This window comes from Somniosus microcephalus, chromosome 7, assembly GCF_052327205.1.
Source record: "Somniosus microcephalus isolate GS21.2 chromosome 7, FLI_Smic_1.0, whole genome shotgun sequence".
Classification (NCBI taxonomy): domain Eukaryota; kingdom Metazoa; phylum Chordata; class Chondrichthyes; order Squaliformes; family Somniosidae; genus Somniosus; species Somniosus microcephalus.
In genome coordinates this window covers 39,784,030-39,808,572 of record NC_140993.1, presented here as the reverse complement: position 1 = coordinate 39,808,572, position 24,543 = coordinate 39,784,030, and positions in this window count along the sequence as shown.

The following is a 24,543-nucleotide window of genomic DNA, read 5'->3' as shown; positions in this document are numbered from 1 at the left end:
TCTGGGAAGAAGACCGACGACAACAAAAAGGCTACTAAGGAACCGTACAGGAAAGTACAAAAGATGACAGACAATAGTTCCGAAGACCAGATGAGCGATAGTGAATCCGGGAACAAGAGACTAAACTGTCTCAAACTTCACAACGTAATCGCAAAAGAGGATCACCGAACCATTTGGGTCACCCTCACGATAGCAGGGTCCCAAGTCAAAATGGAATTGGATACAGGATCAGCTCTAACCGCCATGAATCGACGAGACTACGAGCAGCTATTCTCACACATACCCTTGAAAGAGACATCCATTGTCTTGAAGACGTATACGGGGCAAAAAGTATACCCCAGAGGAAAAATAAGGGTGCCTGTCGAATTCAACGGCAAGGAAAGACAGAAATTGTATCTGTACATACTGCAAGATGGTGGACCACCGTTATTGGGATGTGAATGGATCAGAAAGATAAGTTTAGACTGGCACTCCATTCAGGCACTGATGGTGGCTGGTAAAAAGGATGACAACGTCACTCCTGGATGATTGTCAACAATCTTAGCTAACACCAAAGAGGTATTTCAACAAGAACTGGGAACTCTTAAAGGCGTAACCACCTTGATAAAAATAGAAGAGAATGCAATTCCCAAGTTTTTCAAAGCAAGACCGGTACCATATGCAATTCGCCCAGCCGTCGAGGCAGAGCTGGAGAATCTGGAGATTGCAGGCGTGTTATCTAAGGTAGACTGGAGCGAGTGGGCGACACCCATCGTTCCTGTCATGAAGAAAACGTTAAACAATAAGTCTGAGGAGCCAAGGAAGGTTCGCATCTGTGGGGACTTCAAGGTGACGGTGAACCCAGTCCTTCACACAGTACAATATCCTCTTCCAAGGATAGAAGATATCTTCGCCTCACTATCTGGAGGGAAGCGTTTTACAAAAATTGACCTAGCACAAGCGTATTTGCAGATGGAGGTTGAAGAATTCTCCAGGAAGTATCTCACGATAAACATTCACAAAGGTCTTTACCAATACAATCGACTGGTATTCGGAGTAGCATCAGCTCCGGCGATATGGCAAAGAGCGTTGGAACAAGTCCTGCAAGGAATTCCAGGGACTCAGAGTTACTTGGACGACATCCTAGTGACAGGTGAAGATGACAGTGAACACCTTGCCAACCTAGAGCAGGTGCTCACTAGACTAAGAGAACATGGGCTACGAGCCAATCGCCCCAAGTGCGAGTTATTTAAGAAACAGATATCGTATTGTGGCCACGTGATTGATGAAGAGGGGTTACAAAAGTCCCCTGACAAAATTGAAGCGGTAGTTAAGGCTCCAGCGCCTGAAAATGTGTCGCAACTGAGGTCATTCCTCGGATTGGTGAATTACTACCATAAGTTTTTGCCGAATTTGTCCACAATTCTGCACCCACTGAACGCCCTACTATAAACGGGAGTAGCATAGAAATGGAGCGATGAATGTAAGCGGGCCTTTCAGAAGAGTAAGGACCTAATCACTTCAAGAGAAGTATTGGCTCACTACAACCCATCACTACCGATAAGACTGGCATGTGATGGGTCTCCCTATGGCATTGGGGCGGTATTGTCACATAAATTCCTTGATGGTTCAGAGAGGCCGATAGCTTTTGCGTCACGCTCGTTAACTTCAGCCGAGCGTAACTACGCCCAGATTGACAGAGAGGCCCTTAGCCTGGTGTGGGGGCTGAAGAAGTTCAATCACTACCTGCACGGTCAGAAATTTACTCTACGTCCTGATCATCAACCTCTTGTCTCGATTTTCAACCCTCAGAAGGGCGTACCGATAATGACAGCACAACGGCTACAGAGGTGGTCCCTTTTCCTAGGGGCACACCAATATGACATCGAGTACAAAGGAACTAAACAGCATGGGAATGCTGATGGATTGTCGCGCCTACCGTTGCCGACGGTGGAAGAAGAACTTGCAGTGGATCCAGTGGAGATATTCCACTTGACCATAGTCGAATGTCTCCCTGTGATGAATGCAAAAATAGAAAAGGAAACACGAAATGACCCGACACTCTCCTGGGTCTATGATTTAACGGTGAAGGGATGGCCAGCACATGGCGAACCACTGCTGCCAGCATTCTCGCCGAGAAGACAACAGCTGTCAGTGTGCAGAGGAACCTTGATGTGTGGATCCAGAGTAGTAATTCCACCCAAATTGAAGGATAGAGTGCTCAATGAGCTTCATGAGGGTCATCTGGGAGGGGTAAAAATGAAGAACTTAGCCAGAGCGTTTGTGTGGTGGCCGGGAATCGATAGAGAAATCGAAGAGATGACCAAGAGCTGTACAGGATGGCAGAAGGTCCAAAACGCCCCACCACAAGCCCCTCTACATCCATGGGAGTGGCCCTCATCTCCATGGCAAAGGGTGCACATTGATTTTGCTGGTCCATTTATGGACTCGATGTTTTTAATTGCGGTGGATGCACATTCAAAGTGGCCAGAGGTAATAAAAATGTCCTCAACCACCACAGAAAAACTATCACAGTCTTACGAACCATATTCGCCAGGAATGGGCTGCCTGAACAGATTTGCTCCGACAATGGACCACAGTTTGTGTCTGAAGAGTTCCGGAGGTTCTTAAAGAACAATGGTGTTAAGCATTACACATCCGCCCCATATCATCCAGCCACTAATGGATTGGCCGAGAGGTTCGTTCAAACATTCAAGAAGGCTATCAAGGCAATGTGTAATGAAGATATACCCCTACAGCACAAGGTGGATAACTTCTTGTTTGCCTACCGGAATGCGACACATGCGGTTACCAACCAAACTGCAGCCATGATGTTCTTCAATCGAAGACTACGATGCCGCTTGGATTTGGTTAAGCCAAACATCAGAAGAGATGTGGAGAACAGGCAGTTTCAGAATGTGAATGAAAGGCCGACCAGGAGTTTTAAGATAGGTCAACCAGTTTTGGCCCGGGACTACCGCACAGAGAAATGGCAGCCAGGAACGATCTGTACATGGCAAGGACCTCTAATGTATACCGTGGACGTTGGAGAGTGGATTGTAAGACGCCATGCTGACCAGATTCTAGAGTCACTGGGAAACGTCAACTCCACACCACGATCTGATACACCTGGCGATGAAACCGAAGTACCAATTGCATCTACCTCAGAATCGGTGATATTGGAAGCAGACGAACCAAACAACGACATTGACCCCGACTCAACGTTGCCAGAAGAACCTGATACCCCAAAGAGGCGTTATCCAGACAGAATCAGGAAGCCTCCTCAAAGACTGAACTTATAATTGCTTAACTTCAACTAATGTATCTAGCAACTGTAATTGTAAATATGTTATTTCATTGTTAATCGAATGTTATGTACTGTTTAGCTAAAAGGGGAGGAATTGTAGTGTATGTACTTTGCAGAAAGAACTATATTCTGCAGCCCCTGTATACTGCAGTACCAGTAGTGACCACCCCTGTCTATAAGCCTGTGTAGTAACATTTGCATTGTAGTTCCAGGTTGCCTCCATTCAGTAAAGACCTGTTATAACCAACTCCTGCAGTCCTTGTCTCAATTATACATGGACATAATAGGCACGATGTTGAGCCCTTTTTCCGCTGCCTTCGGCTCCATGCCCACTTCTTTGGCCAGGAGTCTTCCCCCCGCACGACTGACCCTTTCTCCCGCTTGCAGAATTCCCGTTCTACCTGGACCCCTCCCCCTGGCCTCTCACCCTCTCTAGATCTTTTCATCGCTAACTGCCACCGTGACATTGGCTATCTCCATTTCTCTGCTCACCTCACTCACTCCAACCTACCTCCCTCTGAACTTGCAGCAGTCCATTCTCTTCGATCCAACCCTGACATTGTCATTAAACCCGCTGACAAGGGTGGTGCTGTTGTTGTTTGGCGTACAGACCTCTACCTAGCGGAAGCTGAACGTCAACTCTCCGACACATCCTCCTACCTCCACCTGGATCATGACCCCACTACCGAACATCAAACCACCATTTCCAAGACTGTCACTGACCTCATCTCCTCTGGAGATCTTCCCCCCGCTGCCACCAACCTCATAGTTCCCCAACCCCGCAAAGCCCGCTTCTACCTCCTTCCCAAGGTCCACAAACAGGACTGCCCTGGTAGACCCATCGTTTCAGCCTGTTCTTGCCCCACGGAACTTATCTCTTCCTATCTTGACTGTATCTTTTCTCCCCTTGTCCAGTCTCTTCCCACCTACATCCGCGACTCTTCGGACGCCCTCCGCCACTTTAACAGTTTCCAGTTTCCTGGCCCCAACCGCTTCCTTTTCACCATGGACGTACACTCCCTCTACACCTCCATCCCCCACCAGGATGGCCTGAGGGCGCTCCGCTTCTTCCTTGAACAGAGGCCCGTCCAGTCCCCATCCACCACCACCCTCCTCCGCCTGGCTGAACTTGTTCTCACATTGAACAACTTCTCCTTTAACTCCACTCATTTCCTCCAAATCAAAGGTGTTGCTATGGGTACCCGCATGGGTCCTAGCTATGCCTGCCTTTTCGTGGGCTATGTGGAACAATCTTTGTTCCAGTCCTACTCAGGACCCTCCCTCACCCCTTTTTCCGATACATTGATGACTGTATCGGTGCCGTTTCCTGCTCTCGCCCCGAACTAGACAATTTCATTCACTTTGCCTCCAATTTCCAACCTTCCCTCACCTTCACATGGTCCATCTCTGACTCTTCCCTTCCCTTCCTCGACTTCTCCGTCTCCATCTCTGGGAATAGATTATCGACCAGTATTCACTACAAGCTCACTGACTCCCACAGCGACCTGGACTACACTTCCTCCCACCCCGCCTCCTGTACGGACTCTATTCCATTCTCCCAGTTTCTCCGTCTCCGCTGTATCTGCTCCGACGATGCCACCTTCCACACCAGTGCTTCCGACATGTCTTCCTTTTTCCGCAACCGAGGATTCCCCTCTACCGTGGTCGACACGGCCCTCGACCGTGTCCGTTCTATCTCTCGCACTTCTGCCCTCACCCCTGCCCCTCCCTCCCGGATCCACGATAGGGTTCCCCTTGTCCTCACCTTTCACCCCACCAGCCTCCACATGCAACGGATCATCCTCCGCCATTTCCGCTACCTCCAAAGTGATCCCACCACCAAACACATCTTCCCCTCCCCTCCCCTTTCAGCATTCCGTAGGGGCCGCTCCCTCCGAGACACCCTAGTCCACTCCTCTATCACCCCAAACAGCCCTTCCCCTTCGCCTGGCACCTTCCCGCGCAAGCTCAGGAGATGTAACACCTGCCCCTTTACCTCCCCCCTTCCCACTGTCCAGGGCCCCAAACACCCCTTCCAGGTGAAACAGCGATTTACTTGTACTTCTTGCAATCTAGTATACTGTATTCGCTGCTCACGATGCGGTCTCTACAGTGGGGAGACCAAACGTAGGTTGGGTGACCGCTTTGCGGAACACCTCTGTTCAGTCCGTAAGGGTGACTCCGAGCTTCCGGTCGCCTGTCATTTTAATTCACCGCTCCATTCCCACTCGGACCTCACCGTCCTTGGCCTCTTGTATTGTTCCACGGAACCTCAACGTAAACTGGAGGAACAGCAACTCATCTTCCGACTAGGCAATTTGCAGCCTTCCGGACTCAATATCGAGTTCAACAATTTCAGATCATAACCTCGGCCCCTATTACTTTTTTACTTATAATTTTTTCCACCCCTTTGTTTTTGGTCCTCCTTTCCCCCCCCCTCCTTTCCTTTTGTTTCTCTCTCTCACCTGGCAGCTGTCTCTTACCTGCCAGTACACTTCACACCTAATCTCAGCTGCCTTTTGTCTCCACGGGCCTATTACCATCTCGTCTGGCTTCGAATACCTTTTATTGTATCTTTTGTTCGATCGCAGCCTTGCCTTCGATCTATTTTATTTTCTTTCCAGTTTTGAAGAAGGGTTTCGACCCAAAACGTCAACTCAAATTTCTCTCCACGGATGTTGCCTGACCTGCTGAGTTTTTCCAGCATTTTCTGTTGTTATAACAGTGTCAGCCTAGATTATGTGCTCAAGTCTCTGGCATGGGGCTTGAACCTGCAACCACCTAACAAAGGGGCAAGAATGCTACCGGTGATCCAAGGCTAACATTTCTGTCCCTGTCTTGTGTGTATGGTTGACCCCAAAATGATGGGCCAGTTTCTGTGTCAGTTTGATGCAGTTTTCAGTTCGCAGCTTGAGGGTAAGTCACATTTTGACCTGTTATGTGGCAGCAACCCAGACAATAGTCTCGTATCACTTGAGCTGTGCAGCAGCTTCAATAAATCTATAACTGAGGCCAATTTTTGTAGCTTGAAGTTTATTTTCCACCAGCATCTGACATCAGTCAATAGGTTCTGCACATGTTTAAATGTGTACGTAGAGAACTCAACTTTATCTGAGTACAGAGTCGGGTCAGGATGCAACTTATGCACTGTATATTTGAAACATTAATTAACTGAACAATTGCATAACCTGTTTGAAGTGAGGGTGTTAACAATAGCACTTTCAGAGAGATCTGTTGCTCAATTCCCAGCGTGGTCAGATTTCACAACAAGCTCAGAATTTCCACAAAGGGATTTCTGTTATAAAAGCACTTCAAAGAATTCAAAATCAACCACTTCCAAATCCAAGATAAAATTAATTAGGGAGGGAAAATTTTCTCTGTGATTTTCAGCAGTTATCAATACATTCTTCATGAATGTCACCCTTGCTTCTGAGTTGCACTCTTGAATAAGGTTGTAGTGCGCCTTTATTCGTCAAACTGTCGTGTCTTAATGTCAATAAAACCAATTATAAAGTCTTGCTTGGTTTTTTGAGCCCACTAAAAGAAAAAGAGATAAACTCTACAGTAGTGTTGTGCTTATGTTACTGGACTAGTCACCAGAGACCTGGACTAATAATCCACATGGACATCAGTTCAAAATCACACCATGGCAGTTTGAGAAATTTAATTCAGTTTTTAAAATAAGCTGGAAATACAATGGTGGCATCAGTAAAAATGACCTTGAAGCTGCCAGATTGTTGTAAAAATCCAACTAGTTCTTTAATTTCCTTTGGGGAAGGAAACCTGATGTCCTTACCCGGTTTGGCCTATTTGTGACTCCAATCCCACATTGACATGAATGAATCTTAGGTGCCCTCTGAATTGGCAGAGCAATAAATGCTATGTCTGCCAGCAATGCCAATATCTTGAGAATGAGTAAAAAATATCTTGTACCAAGTTTTTATTATGCGCTTCGGAGAGAAATGAGCAAATCAGTAAAGAAAAGAGTAAGGAGGAAAAATGTGGTACCTTAGCGCCTCCCGTTAGTGCCAGCAGATGGTGCTAATGGGGCGCTAGAGCATTATCGCTGGGGTGAGGCAAATCCAATGGCACACACCAAATCCCATAACCCCCCGCCCCGTACAGCACCGCTGCTATCAGTTATTGCCGGGAGCCTCAACGTCAGGTGGATCATGACATCAGTGAGTGTGCAGCGCTCACTGGCCACCCGATCTGCAAAATTGATTGGTGCCACCTACCTTAGCACCTGGAGGAAACAGCGACAGGGAGAGCTGGCATGAAGCAACAGGAAGCTGGCTCCAGGGACATTACTTAAAGGGATCATCAGTAATGAGTAACAACTGTAGGTTAGTGGAATTCCAGTACTTTCTTGTCAGTTTCACAGTTAGTGCAACAGTCTCATTCCATAATTTCAAGGTTATTTACTATCAGGAGTGTTTTGGCAACTAAAAAGTAACTACATTTATTCTTAAAAAAGTCAAACTGCTGCACTTGGTTACATTAATGGGGGCTGTACTGGTAGTCGCCCTTACCCTCCAGGATCTATGGCAGAGGGAGTGGAGGCAGCGAGAACAATTGGAACATGTGGCCAGAGAGAGGAGGAGAACCATTAGGGCTCTCAACAGGAGGCCTTACCCTCCGAGGGTATTCTGAGAGCACTTCTACCTTCAATTAAGTGAGGAGCAGTGCATTAGAAGGCTCCACTTCACCAAGGAGGTGGTCATAGAACCCTGCCACCTCGTGCAACTAGACCTCCAGCCTCAGATCAGGGCAAACATGGCTCTCTCAGTGGCAGTCAAGGTCACTGTCGCCTCAGTTTCTTCACCAGTGGATTCTTCCAGTCTGCAACAGGAGACATAGCTAACATCTTGCAGTTCGCCATCCATCGCTGCATCTGGGAGGTCATAGAAGCTCTCTACATTAGGAGAAGGGATCACATTTCCTTCCTCATCACTAGAGAGAAGCAGGACGAGCCCCCATCACCAGAGAGAAGCAGAACAAGCATGCATGTGGCTTTACCAGGATAGCGGAACTCCCCATGGTGCAAGATGCCAGTGACTGCACCCACTTAGCTTTGCGGGCACCTCATAACAATCCTGAGGTCTTCCATAACTAGAAAGGCTACCACTCCCTTAATGTGCAATTGGTGTGTGATCACAGACAGTGAATCCTCAATGTCAATCCCCACTATCCTGGCAGCAGCCACAATGCCTTCATCCTGTGCCAGACCGGTGTGCCAACACTCTTCCAGCCACCAGATCAAGCTCCCGGCTGGCTGCTCGGAGACAAGGGCTATCCACTCTCCACCTGGCTCATGACTCCCCTCCGCAACCCCAACACTCCTGCCCAGCACTCATATAATGAGAGCCATGCTGTCACCAGGAACATCATCGAGCAGACCATCGGGATGCTCAAGCAAAGGTTCCGCTGCCTTGACCGCTCGAGAGGAGCCCTCCAGTACTCGGCTGAGCGGGTGTCCCATTTTGTGGTGGTCTGCTGCATGCTCCACAACTTGACCATCATGAAGGCCCAGCACTTGCCACCTGGGGTTGTGGGACCACCTCAGGAGGAGGAAGAGGGAGAGGAGGAGGAGGAGGATGAGGACGAGGATGAAGAAGAAGACGAGGAGGACGATGAGGAAGAGAAGGAACAGGAGCTAGGGAGGAGACAGCCACTCAATCGGCCTTCTGGAAGGACGGTCAATGATCGCCTCTTCAGGCTGCGGTTCAAATGGATTAAACCCGAGATCCCCATTGCCCACCACATTCCCATCATTCCATCCTTGTCACAGGCCATATCACAATGCAAAGCTGAAATGCGACACACCACAAAAGAATCCAAACTGAATTAATAAATTTATCCAAAATCAGTGAATACACATTTAAAACAAAAATATTAACTATTCACCCTTGTGCAATCCCTTAGTGCCCCTCGTTACTGTGCCTTTGCCTACTCTAGTGCTCCTACAAAGCGTTGGCCCAGTGGCTGCAGCAGGGCTGATGGAAGGCTGCTGATTGTCTGGGCAGGAGACTTCAAATGGCCTTGCAGGATGCCTGAAAGGCCCGGCTGTACACTGCACCACCTAAGCATGGGCGGCAGCAGTCTGGGCTGGCTGGATGACAGGCAGCGACAAGGGCAATGGCGGAGTGGCAGTGGTGGGAGCAGGAATGCTGTCATCCTGAGAGGGGACAGCAGGTTCCTGCTCCACTGACCCACTGCCACTCCCCCGGTGCAGCACCTCAGCATCCCAAGCAATCTGTTGCAGCACAGATTGCTGGCCTGCTGCAACACCGTGAAAGCCTCGGTTGACGGTGGTCGACCCAGCCACGATGGAAGCAGTCAGAGCTTGTGTGGCGTCAAGCTGAGACTGCATGAGAGCAGTCTGAGATTGGATGCCACCAAGTATAGACTGCATTATAGCACTAATACATTGCGTCGCTTCTGCCTGTGCTGCAATAGAAGCTGCCAGATCGCCCATCACACGTGGCATCAGGTCTGGGTCGCCACAGTCTCTCTGGGAGTCTGCCATCCTTTACAGACTGGAAATGATGGGCTCCATGCTCTGCACAGAGCTCGTGCAATTTTGGAGGCAGACTCCTCCACGCTCTTTATCATTGCTGAGAGGCTCTCAGGCACCCTTGCCAATGCACGTATCATCTCCGTGTGAATGCCCATCACCCTTCTTCTAAAGGCCTCCCCATCGAGATCCTCATTTGAGTCCTGTGTAGCAGAACATGCATGCCAACTCGCCCTCCAGGCTACCCGTTCCCCCTGGCCTAGCTGCAGCCCATTCATTCCCGGTGCCTCACCCTCTGCAGATCCTACTACTATACTACCCTCTGAAGAATGCGTAGTGCCAGTATCTGAGCTGGTGCCTGCGGGTGAGACATACAGTGACATGGTGTGTTCTTCCTCCTCCTCTTCTCCCGCCTTACCCTCTACGGTGCCCTCAGGGACAGACTGCTCAGGTGCTTGTTCATTATCTGAAAACATAAAGGCACAAGAGTCGGGTTAAGGTGAGGGGCGGTGCAGGAAGGGAGAACTGCATGCATACAACATGATTAGCGGGAAAGTGCAAAACACTTGTAGGGTGAGGGGGAAGTGGGATGTGAGAAGGAGTAGGGATGAACATACCATTGTTGTCCTCAAGGAGGTCAACGTTGCCAGTGGCCACGCGACCACTGCCTGGCACCCAATAAGCTGCAGCACTCCATTCTCCAGCGCAGACTGTGGTTGGGTGTCGGCTTCTCCCCCACCTGTGCTCTCCTGCTCCCTCCTGTTGTGAACCACCTTGGCCTGCAAGAGAAAGGAAAATGTGTGAGTGAGTGTGGAGCAATGTGTTTGTGTGATGTGCCTTCCATAGTTGAATAGCTGTCATTGTGTGCAAGGTGTGAGATGTGCGTGTGAGTGTTGGTAGGTAGAGATTGTTGCTGGGTGAGTGCTGGGGGTGTGGTGCTTTGGGCAGTGTGTGAAGACTGTGGTTCAGATGGTGATATGTAGGATTTGTTGAAGCATTCACTCACCCTGGCCACCCAAGTGAGGTCATTAAATTTCTTCCTGTGCTCTGTGTAGGTCCTGGGGACCACAGTGCTGCCCGAGACGTGCTGCGCTATCTCCCTCCACATGGTGCGGAAGACCACCGCCCTCCATCTCTCTACAGCGAACACCAACACATCCAATGCTTGATCGCAGAATCTGCGGGCTCTCTCCCTGGGGCGTGGATCTGCCATGAGTACAGTTGCTTCAGTCCTCTGGCTCCTTCTCCTTGACCTGCTGCTGCTTGCTGAGGCAGCTGCACAGCAAGCAAAACTGAGAATGAGGTTCTGCAGCATCAATGAACCTCCCCTTTAAGAACTGGAAAAAGCCTGTGGCAATCATGACTTGCGATTAGACTGCACCTGATATTGGTTCCCCCTTTGAGTGTAACACCAATGCGCTTGGGATTTAAGACTTAAATAAGTGCTCCTATCATTTCTTTGAGCAGTGAGCATAGATTTTTCGTACAGTCTAAAGCATTAGTGTCTGGCGCTAATTCTCCAGCTTTTCTAATTACAATGCCCATTCCTGAGCTATAATGAATTTCTAGCCCTAAGAATTTATGTGGTCCAGGTTTTTCAAATGATGAAGGCATGTATAATGAATTTAAAAGCAAGCCAGTTAAATTAAGCTGTGATATGTTATTCTGTCATCGCAGAATACAAAGGCACAAATATGAAATTGGAAAACTTCAAGCAACTCTAGATATCTGAAGATTTTTTTCCTCTAAGGAGTTCACATAAATAATCTTTTAGAAACAGTTGGATTAAGTGGCCTCTCTAGTTCCAGGCTTTGTTGTGTACTACGGTAAGTTCTTCCAGCCAGAAGTACAACTTTAAACTTTAATGTATCAAATTCTGTTTCTAGAGTGCCATATTAAGGATTCTACCGTGCGTAGGTCTACTTGGATCATCTTTAAAAAGGTTTTACATTAACTAGTGTCCGCATGCCCTGCTATCCAGATGGTGACCATGCGGATACACAACGGGGGGGAATTTTAACGCCAAAAAATGGGCAGGTTTGGATCAGATGGGAGGTTAAATTGTTAATAATCTGAATCCTGACCCCAACCCTCCCACTTCTGGTTTTAATGGAGGTGGGGCAGGGGGGCAGGCAACCAACCCACTCCCAGGAGGTGGGTTAGCAATTTAATTGGCCCAGTAATTCCTGTCACAACGCGTGAGTACGGACGGGGTACTCACGCGTGTGACCGGAGGAATTGCCGGTTTTCAGCATGCACAGCGCATGCACTGAAAACCGGCATTTCCTGTCCTCTGACCCAAGGGGTTAAGAGGCAGAACGTGTGCGACTGCACAGGCAGCGTGTGCGCAGTGAAATTCCTTTTTTTTTTCCCAGAGTTGCCCGAGTGTAATGGCCTCTGGTTTTTACGCGTGGAAAAACCAGACGTAAGTACTTAGTTTTACAGGTAAGTGGGCTTTTAGTACAATTTAGAAATTTTTTTTCCACAGGTTTATTATTTTTAAAGAATTTACAGTAAGGTAAGTATCGTTTTAGACCCTATTTTTTAAAAAATTATTTTTTTCAAAAAATTGATTAATTGTTTAAAACATTTTTTAAAACTTATTTATAGTTAATATAATCAGTGGGATGTTTTTTAAAATTTTATTTAAAGTTTAAGTAGTGTTTTGGCAGCCCATACTTTTCATGAGTTTGACAGTTCTTACTGTCAAACTCATGAATGAGTTTCCCCTCCCCTGATTGGCTGCACAGTGCTCACCTGATCCCAGCCGGCACATCGCACTAACTATGCCACTGGATCAGGTAAGCACAGCGTGCCGACATCTGAACCGGGCCAGTGACAGGAAATGCAAGCAGGCCCGGGCTTCAGATGTCGGCGCGCAGGGTGAGTGCACATCGAGGGCTTGCACGCGCGGCAAGCTCCCGATCCTAATTTCAGGGCCAACATTTAAATAGGGAGGTGAGGACAGCTGGATTCAGGATGTAAGTGCCTTTCCACTTAGCTAGCCGATCCAGCTTACCTGCTTCACCAATCCTGTAACGTGCTGACTAGAACTGTACACAGTACTCTAGCTGCGGCCTAACTAGTGTTTTATACAGTGCAAGCATAAACTCCCTGCTCTTATATTCTATGCCTCAGCTAATAAAGGAATGTTTCCCACATGCCTTCTTAACCACCTTATCTACCTGTCCTGCTACCTTCAGTGATCTGTGGACATGCACTCCAAGGTCCCTCTGTTCCTCTACACATCTCAGTATCCTGCCATTTATTGTGTATTCCCTTGCCTTGTTAGCCCTCCCCAAATTGCCTCACACTTCTCCGATTGAATTACATTTTCCACTTTTCTGCCCCTGTGTTTACACATAGAATGTTTTTATTAGTTCTCGGGACGTGGGCATCACTGGCAAGGCTGTTGCCCATCCCTAGTTGCCCTTGAGAAGATGGTGAGCTGCCTTCTTGAACTGCTGCAGACTGTATGGTGAAGGTACTCCCACAATACTGTTTGGTAGGGAGTTCCAGCATTTTGACCCAGTGACGATGAAGAGATGGCGATATATTTCCAAGTCAGGATGGTGTGTGACTTGGAGGGGATCTTGGAGGTGGTGGTGTTCCCATGCGCCTGCTGCCCTTGTCCTTTTAGGTGGTGGAGATCATGGATTCGGCAGGTGCTGCTGAAGTAGCCTTGATGAGTTGCTGCACTGCAGTTTCCCAACAACACAATATAGAACAACAGTGCAACGCAACTGAAAACAGCACACAATACAAAGCAGTACAATACAGCTGCAATGCCAAGATAGTAACACAAAATAACAGCAACTTTCACATGGGGTGAGGGGTAAATGGACACAAGGAGGAGTTAGGGGAAGAGCTAGGGGAGATGACCAAAGACGTAGTCAAAGGGATAGATTTTCTGATGGTTGATGACAGCCAGAAAACCTGAGCTGCATGCATCAAATCTTCTGCTGGAGGTCGAGGTTAGTGACTTCCAAAATAGGTTTCCGTTGTGAGAAACAAAGGTGTCACTAAAACTGTAGGGCGCGATCTTGCCAGCCCTGGGGAGGCGGGTATGGAGGCGGGACTGCTGGGAAAATGGCAGAATTTGGGGGCGGGTGCCCAACCCCTCCCCAACCCGCCTCCGTGCCATCTTGTCAGGAGGTGGGTAGCCGACAGGTAGTTAACAGGCAGATAAGAGGATTTTCCCTATTTTGCACACACAAGTGCGGGCTTCCCGAAGGCTCCGAACTCTGCCAGGGTCACCGAGGCAAGTAGTGGGTCTGCAGGGGTCGGAGGGGTCCAAATGTGTGCTGTGGAGGTAAGTGATGGGTGTAAGTATAGAGAGGTGAATATGTGAGGTAAGTGGAAAGTGTTAAAAAAAGTTTACTTACCTTTGTTTCTTCCTGCAGGCTTCAAGAGTTGGGTATGCGGAGAGTCTCGCACCTCCGCGGCAGAGATGACAGATGGCCATTGCATTCTCCAATGCAACAACCATCTAATTTCTGCAAAAGAAAGAGGTTTGATGAGGTCTTGAATTCAAGAACTCATCAAACTACAGAGAATGTCAGTGTTTGACAGCTTCACAGAGCTGTCAAATGATGACAATTCATCTGTCAAAAATTTTTGACAGATGAAACGTCATACATTGAGGTTCTCTGCAATCGGCTTTCCCTTAATTGGCCTGCTAAACTGGCTGGGCTGGCTTAACAAGGTCAATCAAGGGAAAATAGCGTGGGTTGTCCAGAAGTTGATGGAGGCGGGACTGAAACCCGACAAGTGGGAGTTCCGCCTCCAAAAGCTCCCCATTGGCAAATTCCAGCCCGCAGTGTTAACAGCTGTCCATTAATTTTTTACTTTGCATGAACATTTTTAGTATTTCAGGCCCTAATAACTTCATTCAACTCCAAAGTTACTTCCAGTAATTTGTACCCTCATTCGGTTTTAATTCTAGAGGCCCCGATTTTATTTCTAGGTGGATTCCCCGCTCAGGCCTGAGTTAAAATTAGTCGGGTCTCAATTATGTCATCGGGCCCGCAACATGCATATGTAAAGAAGGACCCTGCTGGCTCCGGGTGCCTGTCCTTGCCGCCTGCTCAGGAGAGCAGGTTAAAATTGCAGATGTTGCGATCATGGCGGCTTTCGGACAGGCGAGAGCCAGGGCGATTTTAACTGCCCACCGGCCAGGTTTCTGCTGAGCGCATAGGGTTAAAACCGCCATTGTTTCTCAGAAAATATGTTGGTATTTGTTTTTCTTCATCATTGTTCAGCTCACAGGACAAGAATTTTTTGTTTTGTCAGTTTAAAATAAAATATATATGTGCCTGCAGGGGAAACACTGATAAACCATAACAGGCACCTCAGACCTATTCCTTGGCTGAAGCTTCCATTAAATCTTACCTCTGGTTCAATTTCAACTGCAATTTAAAAAAATGTTTTATTTAAAAAAATCAATACACTCTTTCCAAGAGAAGATGATTTTGAGGCACAGGGCAGGGAGCTGGATAATAAAGTTATATTCTTAGACACAGTGGTAAGACTGTGTTGATCTATGCAGGTTTGAGTGTAAAGGTGAAAACATTGAACTGAACAAAGCCCTTGAGCAAAGGATACCTTTTGGGGTAGATTTCCCTCCGATAGGCAGTTTGGAAATGAGGCGGGACTTCCATATGTGATTCCATAAGGAATTCACAGCATTTTCCCGGAGGGTGCCTTACTGGATATACATGGTATTGGTTTACATCGGTGTCCCATCTAACATTCCTGCCACAACCAACATCAGCAAAAACAGATTAGCTGGTCATTAATCTCATTGGAACAGCAACTTGCATTTATGAAGTGCCTTTAACATAGTAAAAACAATCTACGGCACTTCACAGGAGCATTATCAGAAAAAATTTGACACTGAGCCACATAAAGAGATATTAGGGCAGGTGACCGAAAGCTCGGTCAAAGAGGTAGGTTTTAAGGAGCGTCTTAACGAGAGGTGGAGAGGTGGAGAGGTTTAGGCAGGGAATTCCAGAGCCTAGGACCTAGGCAGCTGAAGGCACGGCCGCCAATGTTGGAGTGATTAAAATCGGGGCTGAGCAAGAGGCCAGAATTAGAGGAGCACGGAGATCTCGGTAGGTTGTAGGGATGGAGGAGGTTACAGAGATAGGGAGGGAACTTTGCTGTGCGCAAAACTGTTGCCCTCATAACAATAGTGACTGTACTTCAAAGTAGTCTGTCATAAATTAAGTGCTTAGGGGTGACCTGATGAGATGTTATCTAACCGCAAGTGTTTTCTTTAGGTTGGTTGTGAGTCAAGGAATGAGGAACGCCTCTGATCCAGAAAAAAAAGTAGAAATCATAGATAAAAATAGAATTGAATAGCAATTTAAAAGGGGATTACTGGGCCTTTAATGTGTTTGAGTTTCATTAACTTTAGAGGGCTAAAACTATCTTTTATTACGCAGGCTGAGAATCAAATATGGGAACATGTGTAATGAATCATTCCAGTGTTGACAGATGGTGACATTCTTGATGGCACATGTCCCCTTTGTAAGGGAATCCAATCATTTTGACAGAATGGCCCGGATTTTGCGGTGGTAATGATGGCAAAACTGTCAGCATTCGCCATTATTACCCCTCTGAAACTAACAGCAAGTTCTGGAGACAGCACATGCGTACATAAATGCGGAAATGTAGAAATTGCTGTCAGTGATTCTATGCTTCTCCATAGGGTGCGCTGTTGAACTCCCCGGAGCTGGCAATCTTTGAGAAATCACTGAACTGACGAGACCTTCAGCTTTTACCTTGTCATATCACTCTTAAAAAAAACCTGAAAAAGTTAAGCTTTGTTGAATGAAGTTAAACTGTGTTTTTAATGATGTACTGATTCATAATTACGACTGAACAACCGTTCTGGCCCTGAAAAACAAATTTTATATTTGTGGAATTTTAAATTTTAAAAATTCCATGTTTTTTAATATCATTTTTTTTTAAGTTTGCTTATGATATTTCAGCTTCTTCCTTAATCCCACGTGTATGTCCCAATCTTTATTTCACTCTCTAAAATGATTAAAAAGTGCTTTTTACTTCCTGGTTTGCTCTCTGTGAGAATACTTCAATGTGATTGGCTGCTTAGCCAGCTTGATGACATCACTGTTGTTGGACGCTGGAGATTCTCCTAGACTTGACGCCAGCATGAAATTAACATTGGGAGAGCTGAAATTCACGCCATAGAGATCGCTAGATTTTTGTGGGCATTTTTCTTCGAGGTCAGTGGTGAGCGCCGTCGCTTTGCCACTGACGGCAAATTCTGAGCCATTGCTTATTTCTTTGAAAAGTGATTTTTTTTTAAGCCCATAAACAGTTCTGCAAAAACTCTAATAATAAGTCACTAGCTGAATGGATCCTTCATTGAAAGTGCTATCAACACTGTAGTGTATGTGCTTTAAGTCAGAACTACTTTTTACAGCTCCTGTATACTGTAGTACCGGCAGTAACCACACCGGTATATAAGCTGTGCGCATGCCTCTGTACCCCAGTCTAGAGATGACCCTCCTCCAGTAAAGACCTGTTGTTTGTTTATGTACAGCATCCGTGTAATTATTTATCCACTGAACCACGGATCTAACAGTGGCGACGAGTGTTGATGCGAATCTACCTGCAACATAAAAAAAAATAAAAAAAATAGTCGAGTCCAGGAACACGGGCGTCGACCGTGAGCAACTGCCCAGCAGTCAGGCAGAGATCCAACTTCGCTGGGGAGGCTGTGGAGAGCCGGGCTTGGTTCCCCAGCCACAACAAGCAGTAAGAGACCGACGACAGGTCCAGAGCAGACACTTCCCGAGCAGCGGCGGCTGGAGCCGACCGACGGCAGAGAGAGCCGGGCAGCGTCGACGGGGTAAGAAAGAGGGTGAAGAGAGCAGGGTGCAGCCAGGGAAAAATACTGCAAACCGGAGAGAGAGAGGATAAGAAACAGCCAGGTTCTAGACTGAGTGGCGTCGACAAATATCAAGAGAAGAACATGCAGAGCACAGCCAGGGATCACGGGCTGATCAGGGTCCGCGGGGCGAAGGAAGGGGAGACGCCATTGAGCCACGGAGAAGCAGGGAGAGCGCGGGAGGCGCCATTGAGCTGCGGAGAAGAAGGAAGAGCGCGGGAGACGCCATTGGGGATAGTTAACGCACAACCAAGGATGCCGAAGAGTGGCAGTATCTCTACATTCGACAATGAAGTCGAAGATTGGGCGACATATGTGGAATGTATTGAGGTGTACTGCAGGGCAAAGGAAGTGCCAGATGCTAATAAAGCACTGGTTCTGTTAAATTCCATGGGTGCAAAAGCTTATGGGTTACTGCGAAATCTAATAACCTCAGAGAAGCCGGTAAACAAGGATTTTGGAAGCATAGTAGAAATCCTACAGGACCACTTAAGCCCCACACCACTGCTGATAGCAGAACGATTTAAGTTCCATAAAAGGAACCAACACAAAGACGAAAGCAATGCTGAGTACCTAACGGAACTGCGCAAGCTATTGAAATACTGCCAGTTTGGAGCGGGACTAGCAGACACGTTAAGGGATAAGTTTGTGTGTGGGCTACAAACTGAAGGAACCCAGAAACGGCTTCTATCAGAAAAGGAACTTACGCTGGACAAAGCTTTCAATATGGCAGTATCACACGAAGCAGCCGCAAGGGGCGCTGCAGAGATACAACGGAGACCGCAAGAATACGGCACCAACGAAATGACCTATGGAACAGGGAAGTGCTATCGCTGTGGCAGAACAACACATGACCAGAAAGATTGTTGGTTCAAGGACTAAGTGTGCAGACAGTGTGGGAAAGCAGGACACATAGCAAGAGTCTGCAGGTCTGGGAAGAAAACCAACAGTAAGAAATCTCCACAGGAGAAGTACAAAAAGGTACACCAGGTGATGGACAGTGGTTCAGACGAACAGAAAAGTGACACAGACTTCGGAAGCAAGGAGCTGGGTTGTCTGAAACTACATAATGTAACCGAAATAGAGGATCACCAGACTATCTGGGTTACACTCAAGATAGACGGAGTCCAAGTGGAAATGGAATTGGACACAGGGTCAGCTCCAACAGTCATAAATCAAAGAGACTACAAGCGGCTATTTTCACACATACCCTTGAAAGCTACAGAGATTGTCTTGAAGACGTATACGGGGCAAAAAGTCTACCACAAAGGAAAAATAAGGGTGAAAGTGACATATAAAGGTCAGGAAATACCTAAAATGGATATATATGTATTGCCAAATGGAGGACCACCACTGCTAGGACGTGAGTGGATCCGGAAGATACATTTAGATTGGCATTCCATACAGGCACTGAAGGTGGAGGCCAAAAAGGATGACGACGTCACACCTGGACGACTGTCAAAAATGCTAACTGACGCAAAAGAAGTGTTCCAGGAGGGACTAGGAACACTAAAAGGAATAACAGCAACAATTAAAATAGAGGATAATGCAAGCCCAAAGTTTCTTAAGGCCAGACCAGTGCCTTATGCGATCAGACCAGCGGTTGAAGCAGAGCTGGAAGGGTTGGAACGTTCAGGAGTACTGTCCAAAGTGGACTGGAGCGAGTGGGCTACACCCATCATCCCTGTAATGAAGAGGTCGTTGAGTAATACGCCTGGGGAACCAAAGAAGGTCCGCATCTGTGGGGATTTTAAGGTGACAGTGAACCCAGTCCTTCACACGGTGCAATATCCGCTTCCACGAATTGAGGATATTTTCGCCTCGCTATCTGGTGGTAAACGCTTCACCAAAATTCATCTAGCCCAGGCGTACTTGCAAATGGAGGTAGAAGAAGCTTCGAAACATTACCTTACGATCAACACCCATAAAGGTCTCTACCAATACAACCGGCTGGTGTTTGGAGTAGCCTCGGCTCCAGCTATCTGGCAAAGGGCAATGAATCAGGTCCTGCAAGGGATTCCAGGGACCCAGTGTTATTTGGACGACATCTTGGTCACGGGCGAAAATGACAGTGATCACCTTGTTAACTTGGAGAAGGTGCTCGCCAGATTAAAGGAATATGGGCTACGAGCTAATCGCCACAAGTGCGAGTTTTTCCAGAAACAGATCTCGTATTGTGGCCACGTCATCGATGAAGAGGGGTTACATAAGTCCCCTGACAAGATTGAGGCAGTAGTCAAGGCTCCAGCACCGGAAAATATGTCACAACTGAGGTCGTTCCTTGGGCCGGTAAACTATTACCACAAGTTCTTACCAAATTTGTCCATGGTACTACACCCGCTGAACACCCTACTGCAAACAGGGGTACCATGGAAGTGGGATGATGAACGTAGACGAGCTTTCCAGAAGTGTAAAGAATTGATCACATCAAAAGAGGTGTTGGCCCATTTCAACCCAGCACTACCAATTCGTTTGGCATGTGATGCATCACCCTACGGCATTGGAGCGAGCGGTGCTGTCGCACAAATTTCCAGACAGGTTGGAGAGGCCAGTGGCCTCTGTGTCTCGGTCACTAACCTCAGCCGAGCGCAACTACGCCCAGATTGACAGGGAGGCCCTCAGCCTAGTATGGGGAGTAAAAAAATTCAACCATTATCTGCATGGGCAGAAGTTCACCTTGCTGACTGACCACCAACCACTTGTCTCCATCTTTAATCCTAAGAAGGGCATGCCAGTAATGACTGCACAGCGGTTACAAAGATGTTCCCTGTTTCTAGGGGCGAATCAATATGAAATAGAATATAAAGGCACGAAACAGCATGGGAACGCTGATGGGCTATCGCGCCTGCCACTGCCTACGGTGGAGGAAGCACCAGCTGTGGACCCTATCGAGATATTTTATTCGCCGATAATTGAAAGATTGCCAGTAACAAACGCGGATATAGAGAAGGAGACCCGCAATGATCCGACGCTGTCACGGGTATATGAATTGACGGTGAGGGGATGGCCAACACATGATGACTCACTGTTGCCAGCATTCTCATCCAGAAGAGAACAGCTGTCAGTATGCCAGGGGAGAGTGATGTGTGGATCCAGAGTGGTGATTCCACCCAAGTTAAGGAAGAGAGTGCTAAAGGAGCTACATGAAGGTCATCTGGAGGGAGTGAAAATGAAAAGCCTTGCTAGGGCTTATGTGTGGTGGCCGGGAATTGATCAACAAATCGAAGACCTAACTAAGAGCTGCTTAGGATGCCAGAAGGTCCAAAATGCACCACCACATGCCCCTCTACACCCATGGGAGTGGCCCTCCTCTCCATGGCAATGGGTACACATTGATTTTGCTGGTCCATTCATGGACTCAATGTTCTTAATAGCAGTGGATGCTCATTCAAAGTGGCCTGAGGTGATAAAGATGTCTTCAACCACTACAGAGAAAACGATTGCAGTCCTACGGACCATATTTGCCAGAAACGGTTTGCCAGAGCAGATCTGCTCTGATAATGGACCACAGTTTGTGTCCGACGAGTTCCAAAAATTCATGAAAAGGAATGGGGTAAGGCATTACACATCCACCCCGTACCATCCAGCCACCAATGGATTGGCTGAGAGGTTCGTACAAACCTTTAAGAAGACGATAAAGGCCATGTGCGACGAGGAAATTCCACTACAGCATAAGATGGACAATTTCTTATTAGCCTACCGAAACGCGACACATGCAGTTACCAACCAGACCCCGGCCATGATGTTCTTTAACCGAAGGTTGAGATCTCGTCTGGACTTGCTCAGACCAAATGTGCGAAGAAATGTTGAGGACAAACAATTCCAGCACATCAACGAGAAACCGACAAGGAGCTTCAATGTAGGGCAACCAGTCTTGGCCCGTAACTATCGAACAGAGAAGTGGCAACCCGGAACGATATGTACAAGGCAGGGGCCATTAATGTACACAGTGGATGTCGGGGAGAACAATGTGAGACGCCACGTCGATCAGATCTTAGCGTTACAGGAAGGCGTCAACCCCATGTCTCGAGTACATGGGGATGAACCCGACATACCGGTAGCATCTACTTCAGACCCAGTAGCAGTGGAACCCGATGAACTACCCGATGAAAAGGGGCCAGAATCGCCTCTGCAACAAGAACAAGAACCTCCGGAAAGGCGCTATCCCGAAAGTGTCAGGAAGCCGCCCCAAAGCCTGAATCTATAAATGGACTTTTGTTATTAAATGTACATGTAAAAATGTAATTGTTATTTGAATATTAAGGGGGTATTATTAATCTAAAAAGGGAGGAATTGTAGTGTATGTGCTTTAAGTCAGAACTACTTTTTACAGCTCCTGTATACTGTAGTACCGGCAGTAACCACACCGGTATATAAGCTGTGCGCATGCCTCTGTACCCCAGTCTAGAGATGATCCTCCTCCAGTAAAGACCTGTTGTTTGTTTATGTACAGCATCCGTGTGATTATTTATCCACTGAACCACGGATCTAACAAACACTAAAATGGAGAGTCAAAACATCTTCCCAATTGCATGATGGGAGCATTCGGACAACATTTCCAAATGACAGCCATTGTTTGTTTCTGGACAGTTCCAAAACGTAATAGAATTAATTTTTAAACATTTTCAATATAACAATGTTTAAGAGCAAGTAGGTGATTGCAGGCAGAAAGTACAGTTAATTTTTCATAAATTACTCAAAGGCATTCTTCACTTCATCGATTTTTGTTCCATGCAGAATAGAAGGATTTGTGAAATCGGCTCTCAACTAAAGCAGTAAATGCTGTGTTAATTAACACCTTTTAAAAGTGAGTTGGTTAGTAGCAGGATCGAAGGTTATAATGATAAATAGAAATAGAGCAAGAGACAGAGCATGATGATTCCTGAGCTGCTGGAACCATGGAACTGTCATGTCTAAGTCAGCAGCTGAAGGATATAGAAGGCAAGGTTAGGACAACTATTGTGGAGTTTCTGTTTCAGTTACCTCACTACACAACCTGTTCTCAGGAGATTAGAAGGGTTATGTAGAGAATAGGTTTGAGCAGCTTGTACGTGTTCTTTCTTGTTTCTACTTAGTACTCTTCCCAAGTCACAACTATAATGCTTGTGTTCCAGTACTTATTTTGGCCATTTTGCATCTGTTATTTCGATGAAGTCTACTTATTTTTAACTGTGGTTAAAGCGTCTTATTAGAAAGCACTAACAAAATTATTTTAGAATCATTGCTCAAGTCCCTGTTCGGGGATGCCATTTCCATAGAAACACAATACGTCACACCAGTGTACAACATGTCCTATATTTAGAGGACATTAAAACATGCATGAAGATGCACAACTAATTCACCAGGGCAGTTTTAACAGCAAGGTTTGTGGAGGCAAATGTTAAAACTGTCTAAAAGCCGGGGAGGTAGGTTTTGTTGGTCTCATTGCTACTCACTTTATGATCTTTAGAAAAAGTGAGCAAAAAAAATAATTAAAAAAAATAAAATCTGGTAATTGTTAAAGCCAAATGTTAATGACTTGCTCATAGGAATTTGTAGTGTTTTGGCCTGATCAGTTTGACTATGACCAGGGTGCACTGTGCTCACCTACTGAGCTGTAGCTACTTTGGCAACAATGGCCCTGAAATTAGGCTCGGGAGCTTGCCGCGCGTGCAAGCCCCCGATGTTCACTTACCCGGCGCGCTGACATTTTAATTCTGGCCCGCATTGCATTTCCTCTGATTGGCCCGCTTGAGGTCCTGCCGCGCTCTGCGTGCATGACCCAGCGGCGTACTTAGTGCGATGAGCCGGCTGGGATCACGTGAGCACAGGGCAACCAATGGGAGGTTGCAAAAGTTCATTCATGAGTTTGACAGTAAAAGCTGTCAAACTCATGAAAACTCCTGGCCCCAAAACACTACTTAAACCTGAAAGAAAATTTAAAAAAACATTGCACTACTTAAATGAACCATAAAGAACTCTGAAAAACGATTTTAAACAATAATTTTAAAATTAAAAAAAAAAGTATATAAAAAATCAGGGCTAAAACTAAACTTACCTTACTGTAAATTCTTTAAAAATAACAAACCTGTGGGAAAAAAAATTCTCAATTGTATTAATAGACCACTTACCTGTAAAACTAAGTACTTACGTGTGGTTTTTCAATGTGTAAATACCGGAGGCCTTTACACACGCTCAACTCTCTAAAAATAGAGGAAATCCAAGTCGCACGCGCTGCCCGATACCACGAACGCGTTCAGCCTCTGAACCCCTTGGGTCAGAGGACAGGAAATGCCGGTTTTCAGCGCATGCGCTGTGCATGCTGAAAACCGGCAATTCCTCCGGGCACATGCGTGAGTACCCCGTCCGTACTCACGCGTTGTGCCCGGAATTACTGGGCCAATGTCACTGAGACATTGAAGTAATATCGGCACTGATAGTATGAATGCTCAGGGGTAGATATGCCATGTATAAAGAGCTGAGGTGGGAGTGGGGGAAGTTACATGGTCTTAAAAGCTGTGCAAATAACAGGAGACTCAAGTTTTGGTCTTTTTAATACATATATGATGAAGTGGTGATCTAATTGAGGTGTTTAAAATGATTAAAGAGTTTGATAGGGTAGATACTGTGAAACTATTTCCTCTGGTGGGAGTGTCCAGAACAAGGGGACGTAACCCTCAAATTAGAGCCGGGCCATTCAGGGGTGATGTCAGGAAGCTCATCTTCACACAAAGGGTCGTGGAAATCTGGAACTCTCTTCCCTAAAAAAGCTGTTGAAAATTTCAAAACTAAGATTGACAGATTTTTGTTAGGCAAGGTTATTAAGGGTTACAGAACCAAGGC